Source organism: Amblyomma mixtum, chromosome 6 (genome assembly GCF_055824585.1).
Source record: "Amblyomma mixtum isolate Tamu chromosome 6, ASM5582458v1, whole genome shotgun sequence".
Taxonomy (NCBI): Eukaryota; Metazoa; Arthropoda; class Arachnida; order Ixodida; family Ixodidae; genus Amblyomma; species Amblyomma mixtum.
Window position 1 is genome coordinate 85,243,594 of NC_143017.1, and position 15,245 is coordinate 85,258,838.

General features: G+C 44.9%; 1 protein-coding gene across 3 annotated transcripts in view; it reads left to right on the forward strand.

Annotated features, from left to right (window-relative positions):
* LOC149339582 (neural cell adhesion molecule 2-like) overlaps nt 1-15,245 on the forward strand; it is a 177,177-nt gene that overhangs the window by 102,186 nt on the left and 59,746 nt on the right. Inside the window, exons 1-2 of one of the 3 annotated variants that reach the window (XR_016283533.1) lie at nt 4,619-4,904; nt 4,939-4,978. The exons of the other annotated variants lie outside the window; for them this stretch is intronic. The gene's annotated coding sequence lies outside the window, so the exon portion shown is untranslated. Of the gene's footprint in view, nt 1-4,618; nt 4,905-4,938; nt 4,979-15,245 lie in introns of those variants that run through there. 3 annotated transcript variants of the gene reach the window in all.

A 15,245-nucleotide genomic window follows, 5' to 3' on the forward strand; every position in this document is an offset into this window, starting at 1 on the left:
GGACAGAGCATAAAACTTTGCTCTGCTCACTCACATCTACGTGCAGGGTTCGTTCACTGTTTTTATCATACATAAGGCGCAAGCAATGAAGTCTCACATAATTGCCGTGGCAAAATTGCACTCCGAATGTCTCTAGGAATTAACTGACACCACTTTCAAACCGTTTTCACCACTACTTCAATATAAATAAGGGTTACACAGCTGTACGAATAAGATAGTAAAAAGACCTTGAATTGGTAGACATCTGTATCCCAGTCTTTTGGACGTGAAAGACAACTTGCGTTACAAATGCAAATTGCTTTCAGAAGTTTTATAAGACAGTTGACTGACGGGAAAGAGTCAGAAGCTGAACAATTTTACAATCTTAATTTTCCACCAAAAGGTGACTCGTTGAACTCCTCACCCGCGATTGTAAAAATGCACAGGGCGTCAAAGGGTCCTCTTAGTGAATGATAAAAACACACGCAGGATGGCTTGCTTGACTCTTCGGTGGTACTCAGTACTGATAAATATGGTGTATAGGTGTAGTGCTTTCTGTTTGTCGGCACCTAAAGTAAGCAGAACACGTGTCCCGCTGCCTGACAACAGAGTTGAGGGTGAAAGCAGATAATTAAATGACTTTTTTGGGGCCGATATTACATGGCTGCGTCCTTGCTCTTTTGGCGCTACAAGAACCTACGGGACAAAAAGCAGGATTATTAAGCTTACGCGCATCAGCTAGCTGCACGATTCTAGATAAAACCAAAAATATTTGGAGGCACTGAGATATCGGAGAAAAAAAAAGTCACTCAAGATCGTGGCTTCCACCATAGAAGGGAATCTGTGTTTTGCTTTGTGCACACGACTTCACCTCGGCCTTTAGGTTTCCTATCGACGCTGCCTTCTGCCGTTGCTGATGAAAACGAATGCTAAGAGCAGAACAGTGTTGGCAAGAAGCACCGGCAGGAGTTTTGTATTTTCCCATACCTGGTCTCATACTCCGTATTTCCGTTTTACCGAAGTTTGCTCTTTCGGCCAACGGTATGCCGGGAGCGTGCGCGCTCTCTGAAAGAATAGAATTTTATCCCTGGTTGGTTTGGAGTCAAGATGTGAACGAATCAACGGCCGTTTATGCTTTTCATAAAAAATAAACTCAGTGCTATATAAAAAGGCTATTCCTTTCACAGCAATGCTCCGCATCATTATTTCCGTGAAGCCATTCAGATGCTAATCTCGAGGCAGTGAATTCAGAGCACGGCAGCGCCCTTAGCAGCTGTTGCGTAAAGATGCTAATCTTCTAATTTTTCATGTTTTACGCGCCCTGGAAAAGCTTGCAATAGATGCTCTTTTGATTCAGACGTTCATGAAGGGATAGTTTTTTTGTTGTTGTTGTATGCCTGACTGTCGCCGGCACACCTGGGATACAAGGTTCTAGCGGCCAACTAGGCACAGAATATATCGAGTGCTTGTTCTTAGTTTAATAATGAAATGACTGTCTCTCTGTCAGAAACCTGTCTAAAATTGGTACAGAGACGAAAAATTAATCTTCAGGGGTTCCTCAGCTCAGCTGCTCAGGTAAAAAACAAGTGCTTTAATTATAAATTCATCGGCGGATTCCTCTATACGATATGCGAGCCGAGTGTTCTGCGAAGTTGTCATTTTTATCTGTACTGGACTCGGCAGCTCGAGCTGTTTCCAAAAGGAGTCGCGTTGTTCTGGGCTTGCAATGATGTTGAAAGTGTAATTTACGGGCTAGAGGCTGTCTTAATGCTTCGAGACTGTCGTGGAACGCGTGCAGTTTCCGGGAATTTCATAATACTTCCTTTATTATTTCTGGCGCAAATGCCCCTGCGTGTATTGGAACAGTTGTTGCTTTCAGCTCTATGTAAGTCAAAGGGCACGCACTCAACTCTTGATTAACTGGAAAGGCTGTAATTCGCTTATATTGAGACCATATATTTTTTTTAACTCTGTTCATTCTGACACTTCGGAAAGCATAGGCCTTTGAATTCATTTTTGTTCGGACAATCTATATATTGTGCGATAAAATGCGCTTAGCCTACAGCTGACTCTATGTGACGACAAACATCATAATATATAGAAGCGCCTATTCAGGAATTCATCAACTGTGTTCCTAAATTCGATATATATTATTGTAAAGCATCCTTATAAGCCTATATCTTTTGCACCGCATGCCACGCATTCCAGAACATTATTTACGACTGATATGTAGACAGTACTGCCCATGCCGATGTAAGAAAGCAGAAACTCGGCACCTGTGTAAACCGGAAATAAAACCAAGAGGCCATGCCGTGAAATGTCCGCTGATGTACGACAATCACCGGCTGTAAGATATGGTTCACATTTCGGCTGGTTCAGTGTGCCGTTCGCACCAGCTCGTGCTTTCTGTATTCCTTTGGCGCTGATTCAATATCATTATTTACAATCACGCACCCCGTTCAACCAGAGATACTTCATTCTAGTCACTGTCCTTCGGAAAAGAAACGGTTTAGTCTTGCACTTTCAACAATCTCTGCTTAAACAACCACCTGCATACTTTACCTCTCGACCTCTTCGATCCTAATGGCGCGGTCGGCGGAGTATCAACAGCAGGAATGTTCGTAGTGTATAGAGCGGTACTTATCAGTTCACCCTAACTGATGTTAACTGCTTACAACGCTATGTGTCATGGTCCTTTTCATTGTGTTTTCTTCACATATAGGCTAAAATACATGATACTCCTCCCCTTGCACCTCGTATCAAGCTGTTTCATTTAAATGATCAAAAACAGATAGTCGTAGCGCTTGCATTTTTTAACCATCTCTTAAAAAATTTGCGCAAAGAACTTGTCCGAAAGTAATACCTGTCAATGCGGAAAACGATGGGTCACTTTTGGTGCATGAATTTCTCGTAGAACTCTCGAACGAATGGGCTGAATACATTCTGGAAAGGCCGCACATAACGCCATCTTTACAGCGACAACGGATATTCATGGCTCGAACTTGATTCTGGTTCGGATGAAGTCACTTGAGGCAAATCTCCCTGACTTCCATCTAATCCAAAAATTAAACCGCGTGAATCACGTCCGGAACACGAGACACCTCCCAGCATTAGAAAACAAAGCGAATTTAATACTTATCCCGGAACCCACCAGGCTTATGACCTCATCCGAATACCTTTTCTCCTTATCATTCACTTCCTGTGTGGAGAAGGTTAATGAGGAAATGGTGCTGTCATATGAAGTTCCACGTTAACGATCCAGAACGCGGTCAAGATCTGCCAGATACATTCGGCTTCTCAAGTCCTCATATGTGCACTCGAGAAGATACTGCATACGTTTAGGAATAAGCCACAGCAATATCCAGAGCTGCTCAGTTGCCACTATCGTGGGCAAGCCCAGGAAATTTCTAGAAACGCTTCTAGTTTGCGCTGCGGCCACCATATGACGAGTGGCGCCTAGGTCAACCATACTAATCTCCCAAGCATCCAAGTTATAATACATTGCGTGTTATAGTATATTGTGTTATAATACGTGTTATAAAGTTATAATACGTTGCGGTTGCGTGCAATAGCAACCGGCCGGGAGCCACTTACAAAGAAGGCATACGCTCTCGACGCTTAGATCACCTCATATGCTCATTTATGTAGTGCTTTTTCGCTTAATAATGGTATGTACTACCGAGCACAATTCAAGTCCAAGACCTCGGATACATTATTCCTGGTGAGCGTTACGCAACATCTATTTGTAAGCCATTCGCGAGTGCACAAGTGGTGGGACCGATTACGTCCAGCGCGAATCACTTAAGCTGCTCGAAATAGATCAGCGCAAAGAACGTGAAATATTATGTTCCCTTCATAAGTAGCGCTTGCGTTTCATTTCTACCACGCAGTAATGAGCCGCGCGAAAGGACACATTTATTTGTTTAGCAATGCTCATAAGCGCGCCAAAAAAATAAACTTGTTTATATAGATATGTGCATGCGGATTCTTAAAAAAGGCGGCATCACCTCTTGGTTTCTGATCAATGTTACCCTGATGCCCTTTTATTTCGTAAAGTAGACTTTACAGTACCTTTCATGTAAACGTCCAAAAGATGTCTGCCTTTCTTCTTGTCTATATCTGTGTCCACAAGTTCGTACACGCACTACTGCGAATGCACATACCCTATTTAATGTGAGTCTTATTGCGCAGCGAGGTATGTCGCAATAAACCGCCTCACATAACTTGAACCACTTTCAGGCGCTTCTTTGAGCGAGAAATTTGCGAAATAAACTACGCTTCCGGCAATCGCTGCCGTGGCAGTGGGTCTGGAGATGTTTCGAAATAGGAGCTGGCACCACGTTAAGGCAGGCAGCTTGATTCGCGGTAATGTGCACGAATGTCGTTCCTGTACGTACACGCCGCCAATGTGCCGCTTTAGCGCCCGACTTTCTTCTATATTTTTTCACGAGGAAAGCTCAGTGTCGGCATTCGAGCCAAGCAGTGCGAGCAGCTACAGCGCACGCATTTGTCATCATGTTGCGCAGACTGTCTCCGAGAGGGAGCACGCAGGACTTCCTGTTCGGCGCAGGCTTCCGCTCGCCTATCGCGCCGGTAATCTCGGATGATATATCTTGTCGTCAAGCGTCGACGTGGGTAGGCCGCGCGTCGAGATATGTGACTCGGAGTCGAGCGATGACGATGCTCGGGTGGTATGTCCTCCTCCCTGAGTCCCGTTGTAGAGGCCAGAAGGTAGGGCGAGGTATTTTTCAAACACGGCGTGGGTCTGCTGCTGGACAGTCTCCTGTGCTGTCTCCTGGACAGGGGAAGAAAAATTGATCAGGCATGGGTGGGCGATGCGGGGACGGAAGGAAGTCGTGGCTTGAGAAGATGCTGACCAGTCCTGCTTATAACAGTTATCTTGTTAGGTTGCCTGGTCACCACGAGAGCCAGATGACGTGCGGCTTCATATAAAATACCGTCGGAAATTGCCGTGTGCTTCCTTTTTCGTACCATCTCTGTAAGTGTTTGTTTTCGTATCTTCAGTATTGTTTTAATGCCTTCTGAGTGAGTTATTTCAGTGCAGCAACAGTTAATTATATTTGGCCAATGTGAGTCTTCGTCGTTTGAATGCAGTTACGTAACCGTTCTGCAGTAATCAGGTTTCGTCGTCGTCTGCGTTGTGGGCGAATAATCCTCGGAGAAGCAATATAGGCAGGCCACCTCGGTCGCGTGACCTTATGGCGTGTTAACCGCCTGCCCACTGGATCGTGAGCTAGCTAACCACCGCGGCAGGTGGCAGTTAAATGGATTTGTCGCGACAGGTTGCTCGGGAAGAGCAACCTGGGTTGCACAATCCCCCCGGTGTTGCCGCACTCCGCATATGCATAATGCCGAAGAGGTTGATCCCTTTTGTCCTGCTCTAGTAACCACTAGCCCCGAAAGGTAGGATTCCACCCCTTGCAAGTCGTAACCAAAAGCGTTGCAACTTGCTTGTTGGCTTTTTTTTCTTTGCTAGCTACCAGCAGAGTAAAAACTAGCAGCCTACTGTTATGTTTGACTGGGTAGGGTGAGCCAAAATCGACTAGTCGCGATTTCATTGGACATGTTTCATCCTGTGGAGCCTTGGCACTCGGCTGCGAAAAAAAAATTGACATTCTTTTCGAGGGTTTACATATTTTCCTTGGATGGGCAATAAGCCATTTATGTTTCACATCGCTTGGCTGTTGGCAAGAGATGAAATCTCTGCACCCTCCTTCGTGAAGCTCATGCACGAGGGAGGCAGGGAAAGGGAGAGGGAAGCGTCAGGTGTCGTTTAAGGCCCTATCTGTTCCAATCCGGGTATCGCGTAGGAGCAAGCCCTCACAAACTTTGTTCGCTATCCATTACTAGGGGAAGTCGCTTACTGGGGTCACACTTTAATGAGGAACACATAAACTTAAGAATGTGGCTGGTGAAAGACAGTGATTAGTTCTAAACCACTCTCTCCCAGGCTTTTCAAAATGAACAAGGGAGGGGAAAACCTCAGTTTGCTAGAGCCAACGTTTCGACAAGGGTACTTGTCTTCGTCTTGTCTTCGTTTCGACAAGTCCCCTTGTCGAAACGTTGGCTCTAGCAAACTGAGGTTTTCCCCTCCCTTGTTCATTTTGTGATCGCCAAGGACCATCTACCGCACCCTCTCTCTACCATGCTCTCCCAGGCTTTTGGAAGACTGCGACTTTTATAGGGCTTACGTTTATTGCCATGAAGCGCTATGCCTTCCTAGAAATCACTCAACGGTATTTAAAATCCTCATTTCCTTCATGCAGTACGCATATGCTCTAAGGATAAGTTTATTATGTAAGATTCATTGCTAAGTTTAACGTCCCGGTGCTTTACGCCGGCTTAAGGAACGCCGCAGTGTAGGACAACGGATTAATTTAGAGAGCCTGGGGTTCGTTAACACACACTCACATTGCACAGCATATGGCGCAGTTTTCATTTCGCCTCCATCAAAATTCAGCAGCCCGCGAGAAGAATTTATCCCCCGTCGTCGTACTCAGTAGTCAAACGCCGGATTCCAAAGCCACACCATGGTGGGTAACCAAGATTTCAAGACGGGGGCGTAGCACCTGTTCCAGCGCTGCAGTATTGATATTCAATACTGCTGGTCTAGGATGAGACACAAGGATCGTTTCCTTTTTGAAGAACTTAGTTCTCAAATAAATAACTTGCCACAGTGCAAAACGCGTCTTTGCTGGCGACTAGTGTATTACACTGCAGCATAGGTAGACGTCTACCATGATTACATTACCCACATGGCCTACCTTCACTTCTAAAAAGCTCTGGCTGGCGCTCTCCCATAGCGACCAGCTCGATGCGAGTTAAAAAGGTGCCTCATCGAATTAGTTCGCAGTCCGCGCATTTGCACCGGATCACGTCTGCAGTAAGGGAGCTCACGAAAATCGCTGAAGAAATGTCTTGCAGCCAAACCTTATAAGCAGAAAGAGCTCGAAATTTCTGCACAAAATACAGCGCGGCAGACGAGACAACTGGAGCAGAAGAGCGAAGAGGTAACTGTAACCCCAATTGAGCCTTTCAACGTACAACGAGCATAAATTTCGCAAAGTAGCCAAAAGCTCACCCTGCTCGACGTTCAGTACCGGAAGGCCTGTCATGACCAAACTGACACTACCACTTCAATTTGAGCCTTAAAGAAAGTAGATCTACTTTCCCGCTGATGGTGGCCTGCCAGTGTTACTTAACTTCCAAGCAAAATCGTATTCCTCTCTAGCCCTAATTTCGCGAAGGAACCTCTGTGCCTCTACACATCTCAAGGCTTTGCAGCACAAATGAATTTCACCAGGTAGCTTGTGCACCGACCCTACTCATCTTTTGTTTTATTACTTATAGTTCTCAACCTTGTGAGAAAAGGCCAGTGAGACCTGGGAATAAATTGCCCAGAGCGGTTCCGTAATACGTTTTGGTGACTACGCGACCCGACCGATCTCCAGCAGCGTTTATTGGCATTGTGGCGCCAATGAGCGTCTTCCCAGAATTTGAGGTGGGCAAGCGAAATGCACTGGGGGCTCAGAGCACGTCGTACTTACCGGTTGACTGGAACCGATTCTTACGACAGTCAACGTCACGTACGCGGCGGAAATTGGTGGTCCTGTCGCCCCACTGAGAAAGAGCTGTTGCGCGAAATTCAGAAGCAATAAGAGGAATAGAACGAAAAGGCCACTCATTTACGAGCAAAGCGCAGCCATCAACATCTTACTATTTGAGTTTTGTAAGATGCAACACTGTGCGTACTCGGCTGGTCTGGTCGTCACTTTTAAACGCCAAGAAAAAAACGAAACGATCACCAGAGTCTTTCTCTCCCAGCTACATCCTATCACACTCCCCCGGGAGGCGTTTGTGACGAAAGAAAGGGAATTGCTGAGGCCGCCGCGGAGCCAATGAGAAGGCGCGTATGTCTGCTGACATTATGGTGGGCTGCATTCGCGTAAAATTGGAAATTAAACTTGCTTTCACTTTAGCTGTCACAAAGTTGCGAAAATGCCTATTTTTACAGAACCTCCCTGATCTGCACTTGCGACAAAACTTTGGGCGTGGCATTAAAGAGGAGCAAAAGGAAAGTATAAACCTAGCTTGTCCGCCTTGAGGCAGAACGTGCACAGAACAAAAAAGCGTATACCCTGAAATTCAGGGAGCAAAAGAACGTGTGTATTCCTTGATCTGCAAGTTGAAAGCTTGTTTCTCTTTCTTCAATAACGTATATTTTCTGCTCTTTTCATTGTTCTCTCCCACTCACCTGTTTTTCCTTCCCGAAGACTCTTGTCCTCTTCCCTCCATTATTCCTTCACCTTTGTACCTTCCCTCAGCCTCGTCAAAGTTCACACCCTCTCCAGTGTATCCAGGCTACGCAGGACGCCGGATATGAAACGTTAGCCAGCGAAACGTTCATTGTTGGATTTGTGGAAGCTAAGAAATTAATAACAAAAACTCTCCCAGGCTTTTTCGTCTGTTTTGTAATAGAAGATATACGGCCATTACTGTACCGATATAGCTCCCGCCCCTGTCTCCTCTAGAGGGATGACTCACTTTCTTACCCGAAGGGAAGCTCAGAGAAGTCCTCGCCACAAGTGACATATCCTAATAGATCAGCATTATTATTCAGTGAATTAAATAGATCATAGGAAGGGATTTCAAATTTAGTTTTTTTTTAAACTTGCCAACGAAGTGAAGGTTCGTTCTCTGGAAGGATGCTAATCACGGCAGATGAATCCAAACGAGCTTATCACTCTTTAACAAATCGTCAAGTTATCTTAGTGGAAGGTTAAATCAATTTATGTTTTTCATTTACATTCTTGGCTGATAATTTCTATCGCCGGCCTCGATTAGTGTTAGGGCCCTCACAGCACCGTAAACCCTTACTTGTACATTAAGTTTTTCACTGATAAAGAAAGAAAGCAACAGAGAGAAAGATAATAGTTTGCGGCTAATAGTGCACTCCTCCGAAGCACTTGCCAAAGGTATACATGGTCTGTTCTGAAAGTAGTAGGACTCATTTTTTTAAACAAAATTTATTCAAGAGAATAGTACAAACGATTACAATTTTTCAAGGTAGCACCCTTCCGCACCTACACGCTGCTGCCAATGAGTTTTACAGTTTTCGTACGCCTCCAGGAGCGCCTGGACCGGATTGCTGTTTAGCTCCCTTCGTCACGGCCTGTTGAACCACCTCTACCGATCCGTGATGTCCCCCCTTGAGCGTCGATTTTATTCTCGGGAATAGAAAAAAGTCTGGCGGGGCCAAGTCGAGGCTGTAAGGGGGCTGAGGCAGCCTTGCCGCCATGTGCTGGGCAAAAAATTGGGGTCCTCATTCACATGATGAAGAAGATCCTACCGGTTGGCCTTTTCCTCCTCTGACAACACTCCCGGCACCAACTTCGCGCACGCTTTCCTCATGGATAAGTTTTCTGTCACGATCTCAAAAGCTTGGGTTTGAGGAATGCTCAGGTCATCTGCAATCATTCTGATACTTATTCTACGATCACTGTTAAGTAAATGTCTCACTCGCTGCACATTTTCTTTGGTTTTTGCTGGTCGAAGGGCGTCTGGAGCTGTCGTCTTCCTCCACTCTTTCCTTACCTTCTCGGAACAGCTTGTGCCACTCAAAAAACACCTGATCTACCCATGGAAGCGTCACCGTAGGCCTCCTTAACCATGTTTTGAGTCTCTTTGCCCGTTTTACCAAGATTTACTCAAAATTTGATCGCGTATCGCTGGTCCAGTAAACGCTCGATGATTCTGCGTGACGAGACGTTTCGACAAGGGTTCACAGTACAAGCGAGCTCCTCTCTTCAACGGCCGAGAGCCGACTGCCAATTTTCCCCAGCATTCCCAATATCCCCCTTCAACGATCCCGCGCGCGCAGACTACCTCTCGTCCGCCCGTTCGTCCAGGAAAAAACCAGTCCTACTACTTTCAGAACAGACCCTGTATAGTTCATGTTAATGCCATGCTGCTGTTTCTCTTCCTATTCGTACTCAGTTTTACCTTCCGATTCCTCGCATCCAGACAATTCTACTTTCTCTTTGCCCTTTAGCCTTTTTCTGCCCTTAGCCAGACCTGCAACCTGGAGACTTCAGGACAAGCCTCGCTTGACATATATTAATGAGAAAGTTTCGAGGAAAAAAAGAAGAGAAAGAGATGATTCTTTAAGGAAGTCTAGAAACCTCTTCCTGGCCACCGAGCTTGCAGGCTACTCCTTACAATAACGGTTAAAGATAAACTGGCACTGCACGCGCAGATCGGACACACAACTCACGCGAACACGGACGCGCACTCAGTGTTATCTATGAGACGATGTTCAGCCCGGTGCCCCGAATGAAAACCAGAAGGGCATTCGCTATGCAAGGAGACGCAAAGGACGGTGCTCCTCTAAGGCCCAAGAACATACTGGAGTCAGAATACATTTTGTGCGGTCCTGAAAGCACTTCCTAGCTGAAGGGAAGAGGCACCCACGAGTACAGTGCGACAAGATCACCTACGTGCCAAGTATGATATATTATCCGCTGCTGATTTCTTGAGTAAAACGACGCGTGCAAAAAAAAAAAAAACAATTTTACGTAGGACACGCTAGAGTCTCCAGGGTCTCTGTAGCGGCAGAATAACATGCACCTTTATGCAAACTGTGTCGCATATTTTTTGACGCGTGGCAAGTGAAAATTGCTGCTGGGGCGAAAACGACGAAAATCGTGGGGTTTTCTGAGCACTCAAGATGTGCTTCGGCGAACTATATGTGCGTTTCGATGGAATTGAGTGGATGCAGAGTGACGACGCCAAATACGTACATACACAAGGTCACCGCTGATATTATGATATATGCCAATTATATAAAATCGCCTTTTGTATAGGCGAGGAGCCAGAAAAAGGTACAGACATACGAGACACCGGACGTAAGCAAAGTTAAAAAATCAATACATACGATGCGCATGATGTCATACATGAGCGTTGGCATTGGCAATATTTGTATGCTAAGGTTCTTGGAGGCCTTTAAAAATAAATATTTCTATAGTGTATGTGAACTATGGTGAATATAAAATATTTTTACTTGAGAGGAATGTATTTCCCGAACACAAAAAATTCTGTTTAAAAGAATACCCTTTGAGTATGTGAACTACTTAGAGTTCAAGTGGCAGGGCGTGGTTAGTAGAAAAAAGCGTTTAAACATTTAGTAACCGTACAGCATGCTTATGCACGTAAGGGACAGCAATTCAGGAGACAAACAAGTTAGTATGCTGCACCTTGTAAATTTTTTCTCTAAAATATTAACAACCCTCGGAGCATGTTAAAATGTTACGAAAGGAAAGGTATCAAAAGCAACTTTCTGATCGCGCAGTACACCTATGATGTCCCTACGTGAATAAAAACCAAATTCATCCTAGACCAGGTTCTGAAAGTATGAAATGTCATTGATAAGTCCATGTGTAATTAGATCACCTAAGCATGGGAATTACTGCCGATTGGGGTACCGGTGCGGAACAGGAACGTGATCCACCGAAAGACTTATAGACGAAACCTTCGCATTTTTTTTCTCGCTTCAGAGTACTGATGGAGGAGGATGTTTGCTAACAATTGGCGTGTGATGTGAAGAACAGCGTGACAAAGTATGCTACGTCATTTAGAAACAATATTTGTAAAACGCCATGAAAATATGTCTTGTGAAGCAGTACATACCACAAAAGGCGTTCTATCCGGTGGCTCTTTCTCCGAATCGCGCAAGCTTCTCGTGTAGTCCGACATGCTGCCTCGTGGGCTATGTTTCCTCGCAAGTACTTCCTTTGAAATTCGACAGTAGAGTTAGATTTACACTGAAGACAGTCCTCTAACAAACCAATAAATGAACCGCGCGCAGTAGCAGACGTCTAATAGCGTGACTACACACATAGTTGGCATTGGCGGAAGGCGGTGCCGGAGTCGGCTAGTGTGTCGCCTACGACGTAGTCTACGGTGGTGCGCGGTTCTCTTTCATGCTCTTGCCAAGGCGTATGAGAACTTCTTTTTCAGGTAATGTACTCAGGGCTAACAAGTTTTCACTGCTCTATTGAGGCGAAAGCCTTTAATGGCTCTTTCTCCCGTCCGTCCGTCCGGCGTTACATGCCAAACTGTGACGCCACCTTCGTCGACAGGTGGAGCTGTCGGCGCCGCGGCGTCGAGCGGTGCTCCGTCGTCAGTCGGTGTGCGGCAGCTAGTGGAGGAGAATGGCTCCCAAGCGGTGCAGCCGTAACAAACGTAGGCAGTCATTGGCAGTCAAAGTAGCCCGACAAAGGCTTTCGCCTAGCGCACTTTAGGTTGCCAAATTGCCGCCATAGTGTTTTAGTGAGCAAATGTTGCGCGCGCCGCAGCGTGCCAGATGAAAAGTTTGCGCTATTCGGGGAAACACCCACCGGATGCAGTGCGTTTGGGTCATGTAAAGCGTCACAACACACATTTAACCTGACGTTTTGCAAGGGTTGATTCGAAATGGCGTAGCATACTTGACCACAGTCTTCTTCGACGCACTCGCCAACTGTCGACAAACAGCCGCCTCCATGAGTACTTTGTGAAATGAGAAAAATATTTCTGAAAGATTTGCTTACATGTATTTCAATGGGCCGCTCTCCCATTCCGTGCCCCCAACCTGCATTCACACCTACGCGCGCGTAACGCGATGTTTTAAAAATACATCGCTTTCAGAATGACGCTTAATACTTTCCGTAGCAGATCTGGGATAAACTTGATTGTTATTTACAAAGGGACAACATCATAGGCGCCCTGTGAGTTCAGAAAACTGCTTTGAAAATTCTTGCTTTCATGTATCCCTTTAGGATGAGAGCCCACATTTCCCCTCCAGTTTTGCCCCAACCTTTTCAGCCGGTGACAGCAATGCCACCGCATCTTGCTTACGTCACAGGTCGGTGTTGGTCTATAGCTGGTGTGTTCTAGGTGAAGGGAGAAGAGAGAGTGCAGTTTTCAAGTATCACTTGTTATCCCTTAACGAAGGCTGGAAGTCTCGGCGTTATTTTTTCCCATTGCAGCGCATATGTTTGCTACCCGTTCTCTTGGTCTTAGCGTGCCCTGGCGTCTGCTGTAAAAGGATGCGGAAGAAAGGTCAGAGGAGAAGGGCGCGGAGATAATAGAAGTGCTCTGAAGAAGAACGGGGAGAAGAAAGTCATAACACGAGATAAAAGGTTCGTGAGAGGGAACAGGCGAGTCCGAACTCACTCCCTGCTCATAGACAACATGACTACTCGATACATGTGCTTGCTTGACCTGCTTGCAATGAAGTTGGCGGAATTGGTGAAGTAAGAAGTGAAAATGGCTCAATGGAGTGTCGTGGTACGCAACAGATGCCAGAATTATTCTCCACATGCAATTACTGCGATGATCTTGCGCAGGAAGCATAAAAATAGAGGTTTCTTTAATTATCACAAAGTATGCAATATGCAGAGCTTTAATAAATACTTTTTACTTTTTTCCATAACAGACCAACAAAGGCATTAAGAGGCTTTCACCTTCGAGCCCCATGCACGATCCTGTGTATTCCTTTGGAAATCCGCACGCATCTCTAGAGTTTCCGCAAATTTATGTTCTCTATATTTCACTTAAGCTCTTTATTACCCCTTCTGTCATGTAAGCTATGTATTATTCCTTCTGCCATTAATTATTCCCTCCAAGCAGATCGCATGCGTCACAGGTACAAAGAACGATCGCTCGCTCCTTGAAATGGAGTGGAAGCATTGCAGCTGTTCTGAAACAAGGATATTGCCCCAGGCTTCCGAGTTTTTTTTTTTTTTAGCTTGATCAAGCATGCGTTTCTTATCAGTTTTTATACTCGTGTCTTTAATATGCAAACAAATGCGCCTTGACTGCTATTACAGGCTAAAGAAACACAGCAGGAAGCAGATCAGGGAGCGCATTCATCATTAATTGCGTCACGGAGGTGGATTGCATTTATTAGTCTGGCGTGGAGCGCTCCGGTCATTTCTTTAATACCAAAGACAATCAGTTACGGAAAGCGAAATGCTCTGTATTAATTCACATAGATTCAGCGAGAATCCTCAGTCTTATTTCTCGTCTTTTACAGCGTTTCGCTTTTTCTGTGTGCCATGCCAGGCGAAGCTGAGAAAGCTGAGAGGCACTTTTTAATCTGTCGAAGTATTATCTTCTCAGAAGTGAGGCACCCGAACGAACATGCGGGTGTCTCATGCGTGTTTCATCAAGTAATGAGCTTGAGCTAGTTTGAGGATTAATCGAAAATCCCCAAAATTTCTAGTGGATTGTTTTGTTTTTTTTACCGACATAGAAGGTGGTTTCAAAACTCAGCATGTTGTAGTTCGAACGAACAATTTTTTACATTTTTCTAGTCCTCTCCTTTCCTAGCCATTCACTGACAGTACACTGTGAAACGAACCTAACAAGGCAGTGTCTGCGGCTTTTGTAAAGCGTTAAATATTCATTCATGGGCTCAAAACGCATTACACCGGAAAAAAAGTTATTACTAATGCAAAAGTGCCTCCAAATGTCACAGATATTTTGTTATCAGAAAGAGTGCAACTTGTTCTATCCTCTCATTTTGTTACCAGAAAAAAAAAATTAGATTGGTTGCGAAAACCACGTGCTAATACCATTTCTGAAGTATACCACGTTTAGATGCATTCCAAGTTGCCCTCATCTTTTAAATCTTCTAATTTGAAACATGACTCAAAATTTCACAGCGCATGTCTTGTAACACATAACTTGAATATACGCAGGGATCCTTGTGAGAGTGTATAGAAGCTGCAGAGAGTAATTCAGTCCTGAACTCGACTTCCCGTTGTTTTCAATATTTCAAAGTTTTGTATTCATCGCAGTGCGCGAAAGGGCCAAAATGCAACTTGAGAGACGCAGCAGAATTATATAACTGTCCCAATTGATGAAACTTAAATAAGCAGGGCAGAAAAATACTATTCCTATTTTAACAAAACAGAATATTAATAGCTGCACGTCTTCTGCAAGTCTTCTGACACTTTTTTTTCAGCGAAACTTGAAAAAAACTAGCACTCTTCTACTAAAGTGTTGTGAACTCCATTCTTTCTTCCTTGTGCAATATAAAATAAAATTTAATTCAAACTATGCTTTGAAGAAACAATACATTCAAACATCTTTGTTAGGTACCTGCTTTATGAGCCAGAGTATAGAGGAGCTGGGGCGCATGGTCTGCGGCCTGTTTTCTAGCTCGAAAGGGCACGCTGCAAACGTTCGCCAATCAACCATGC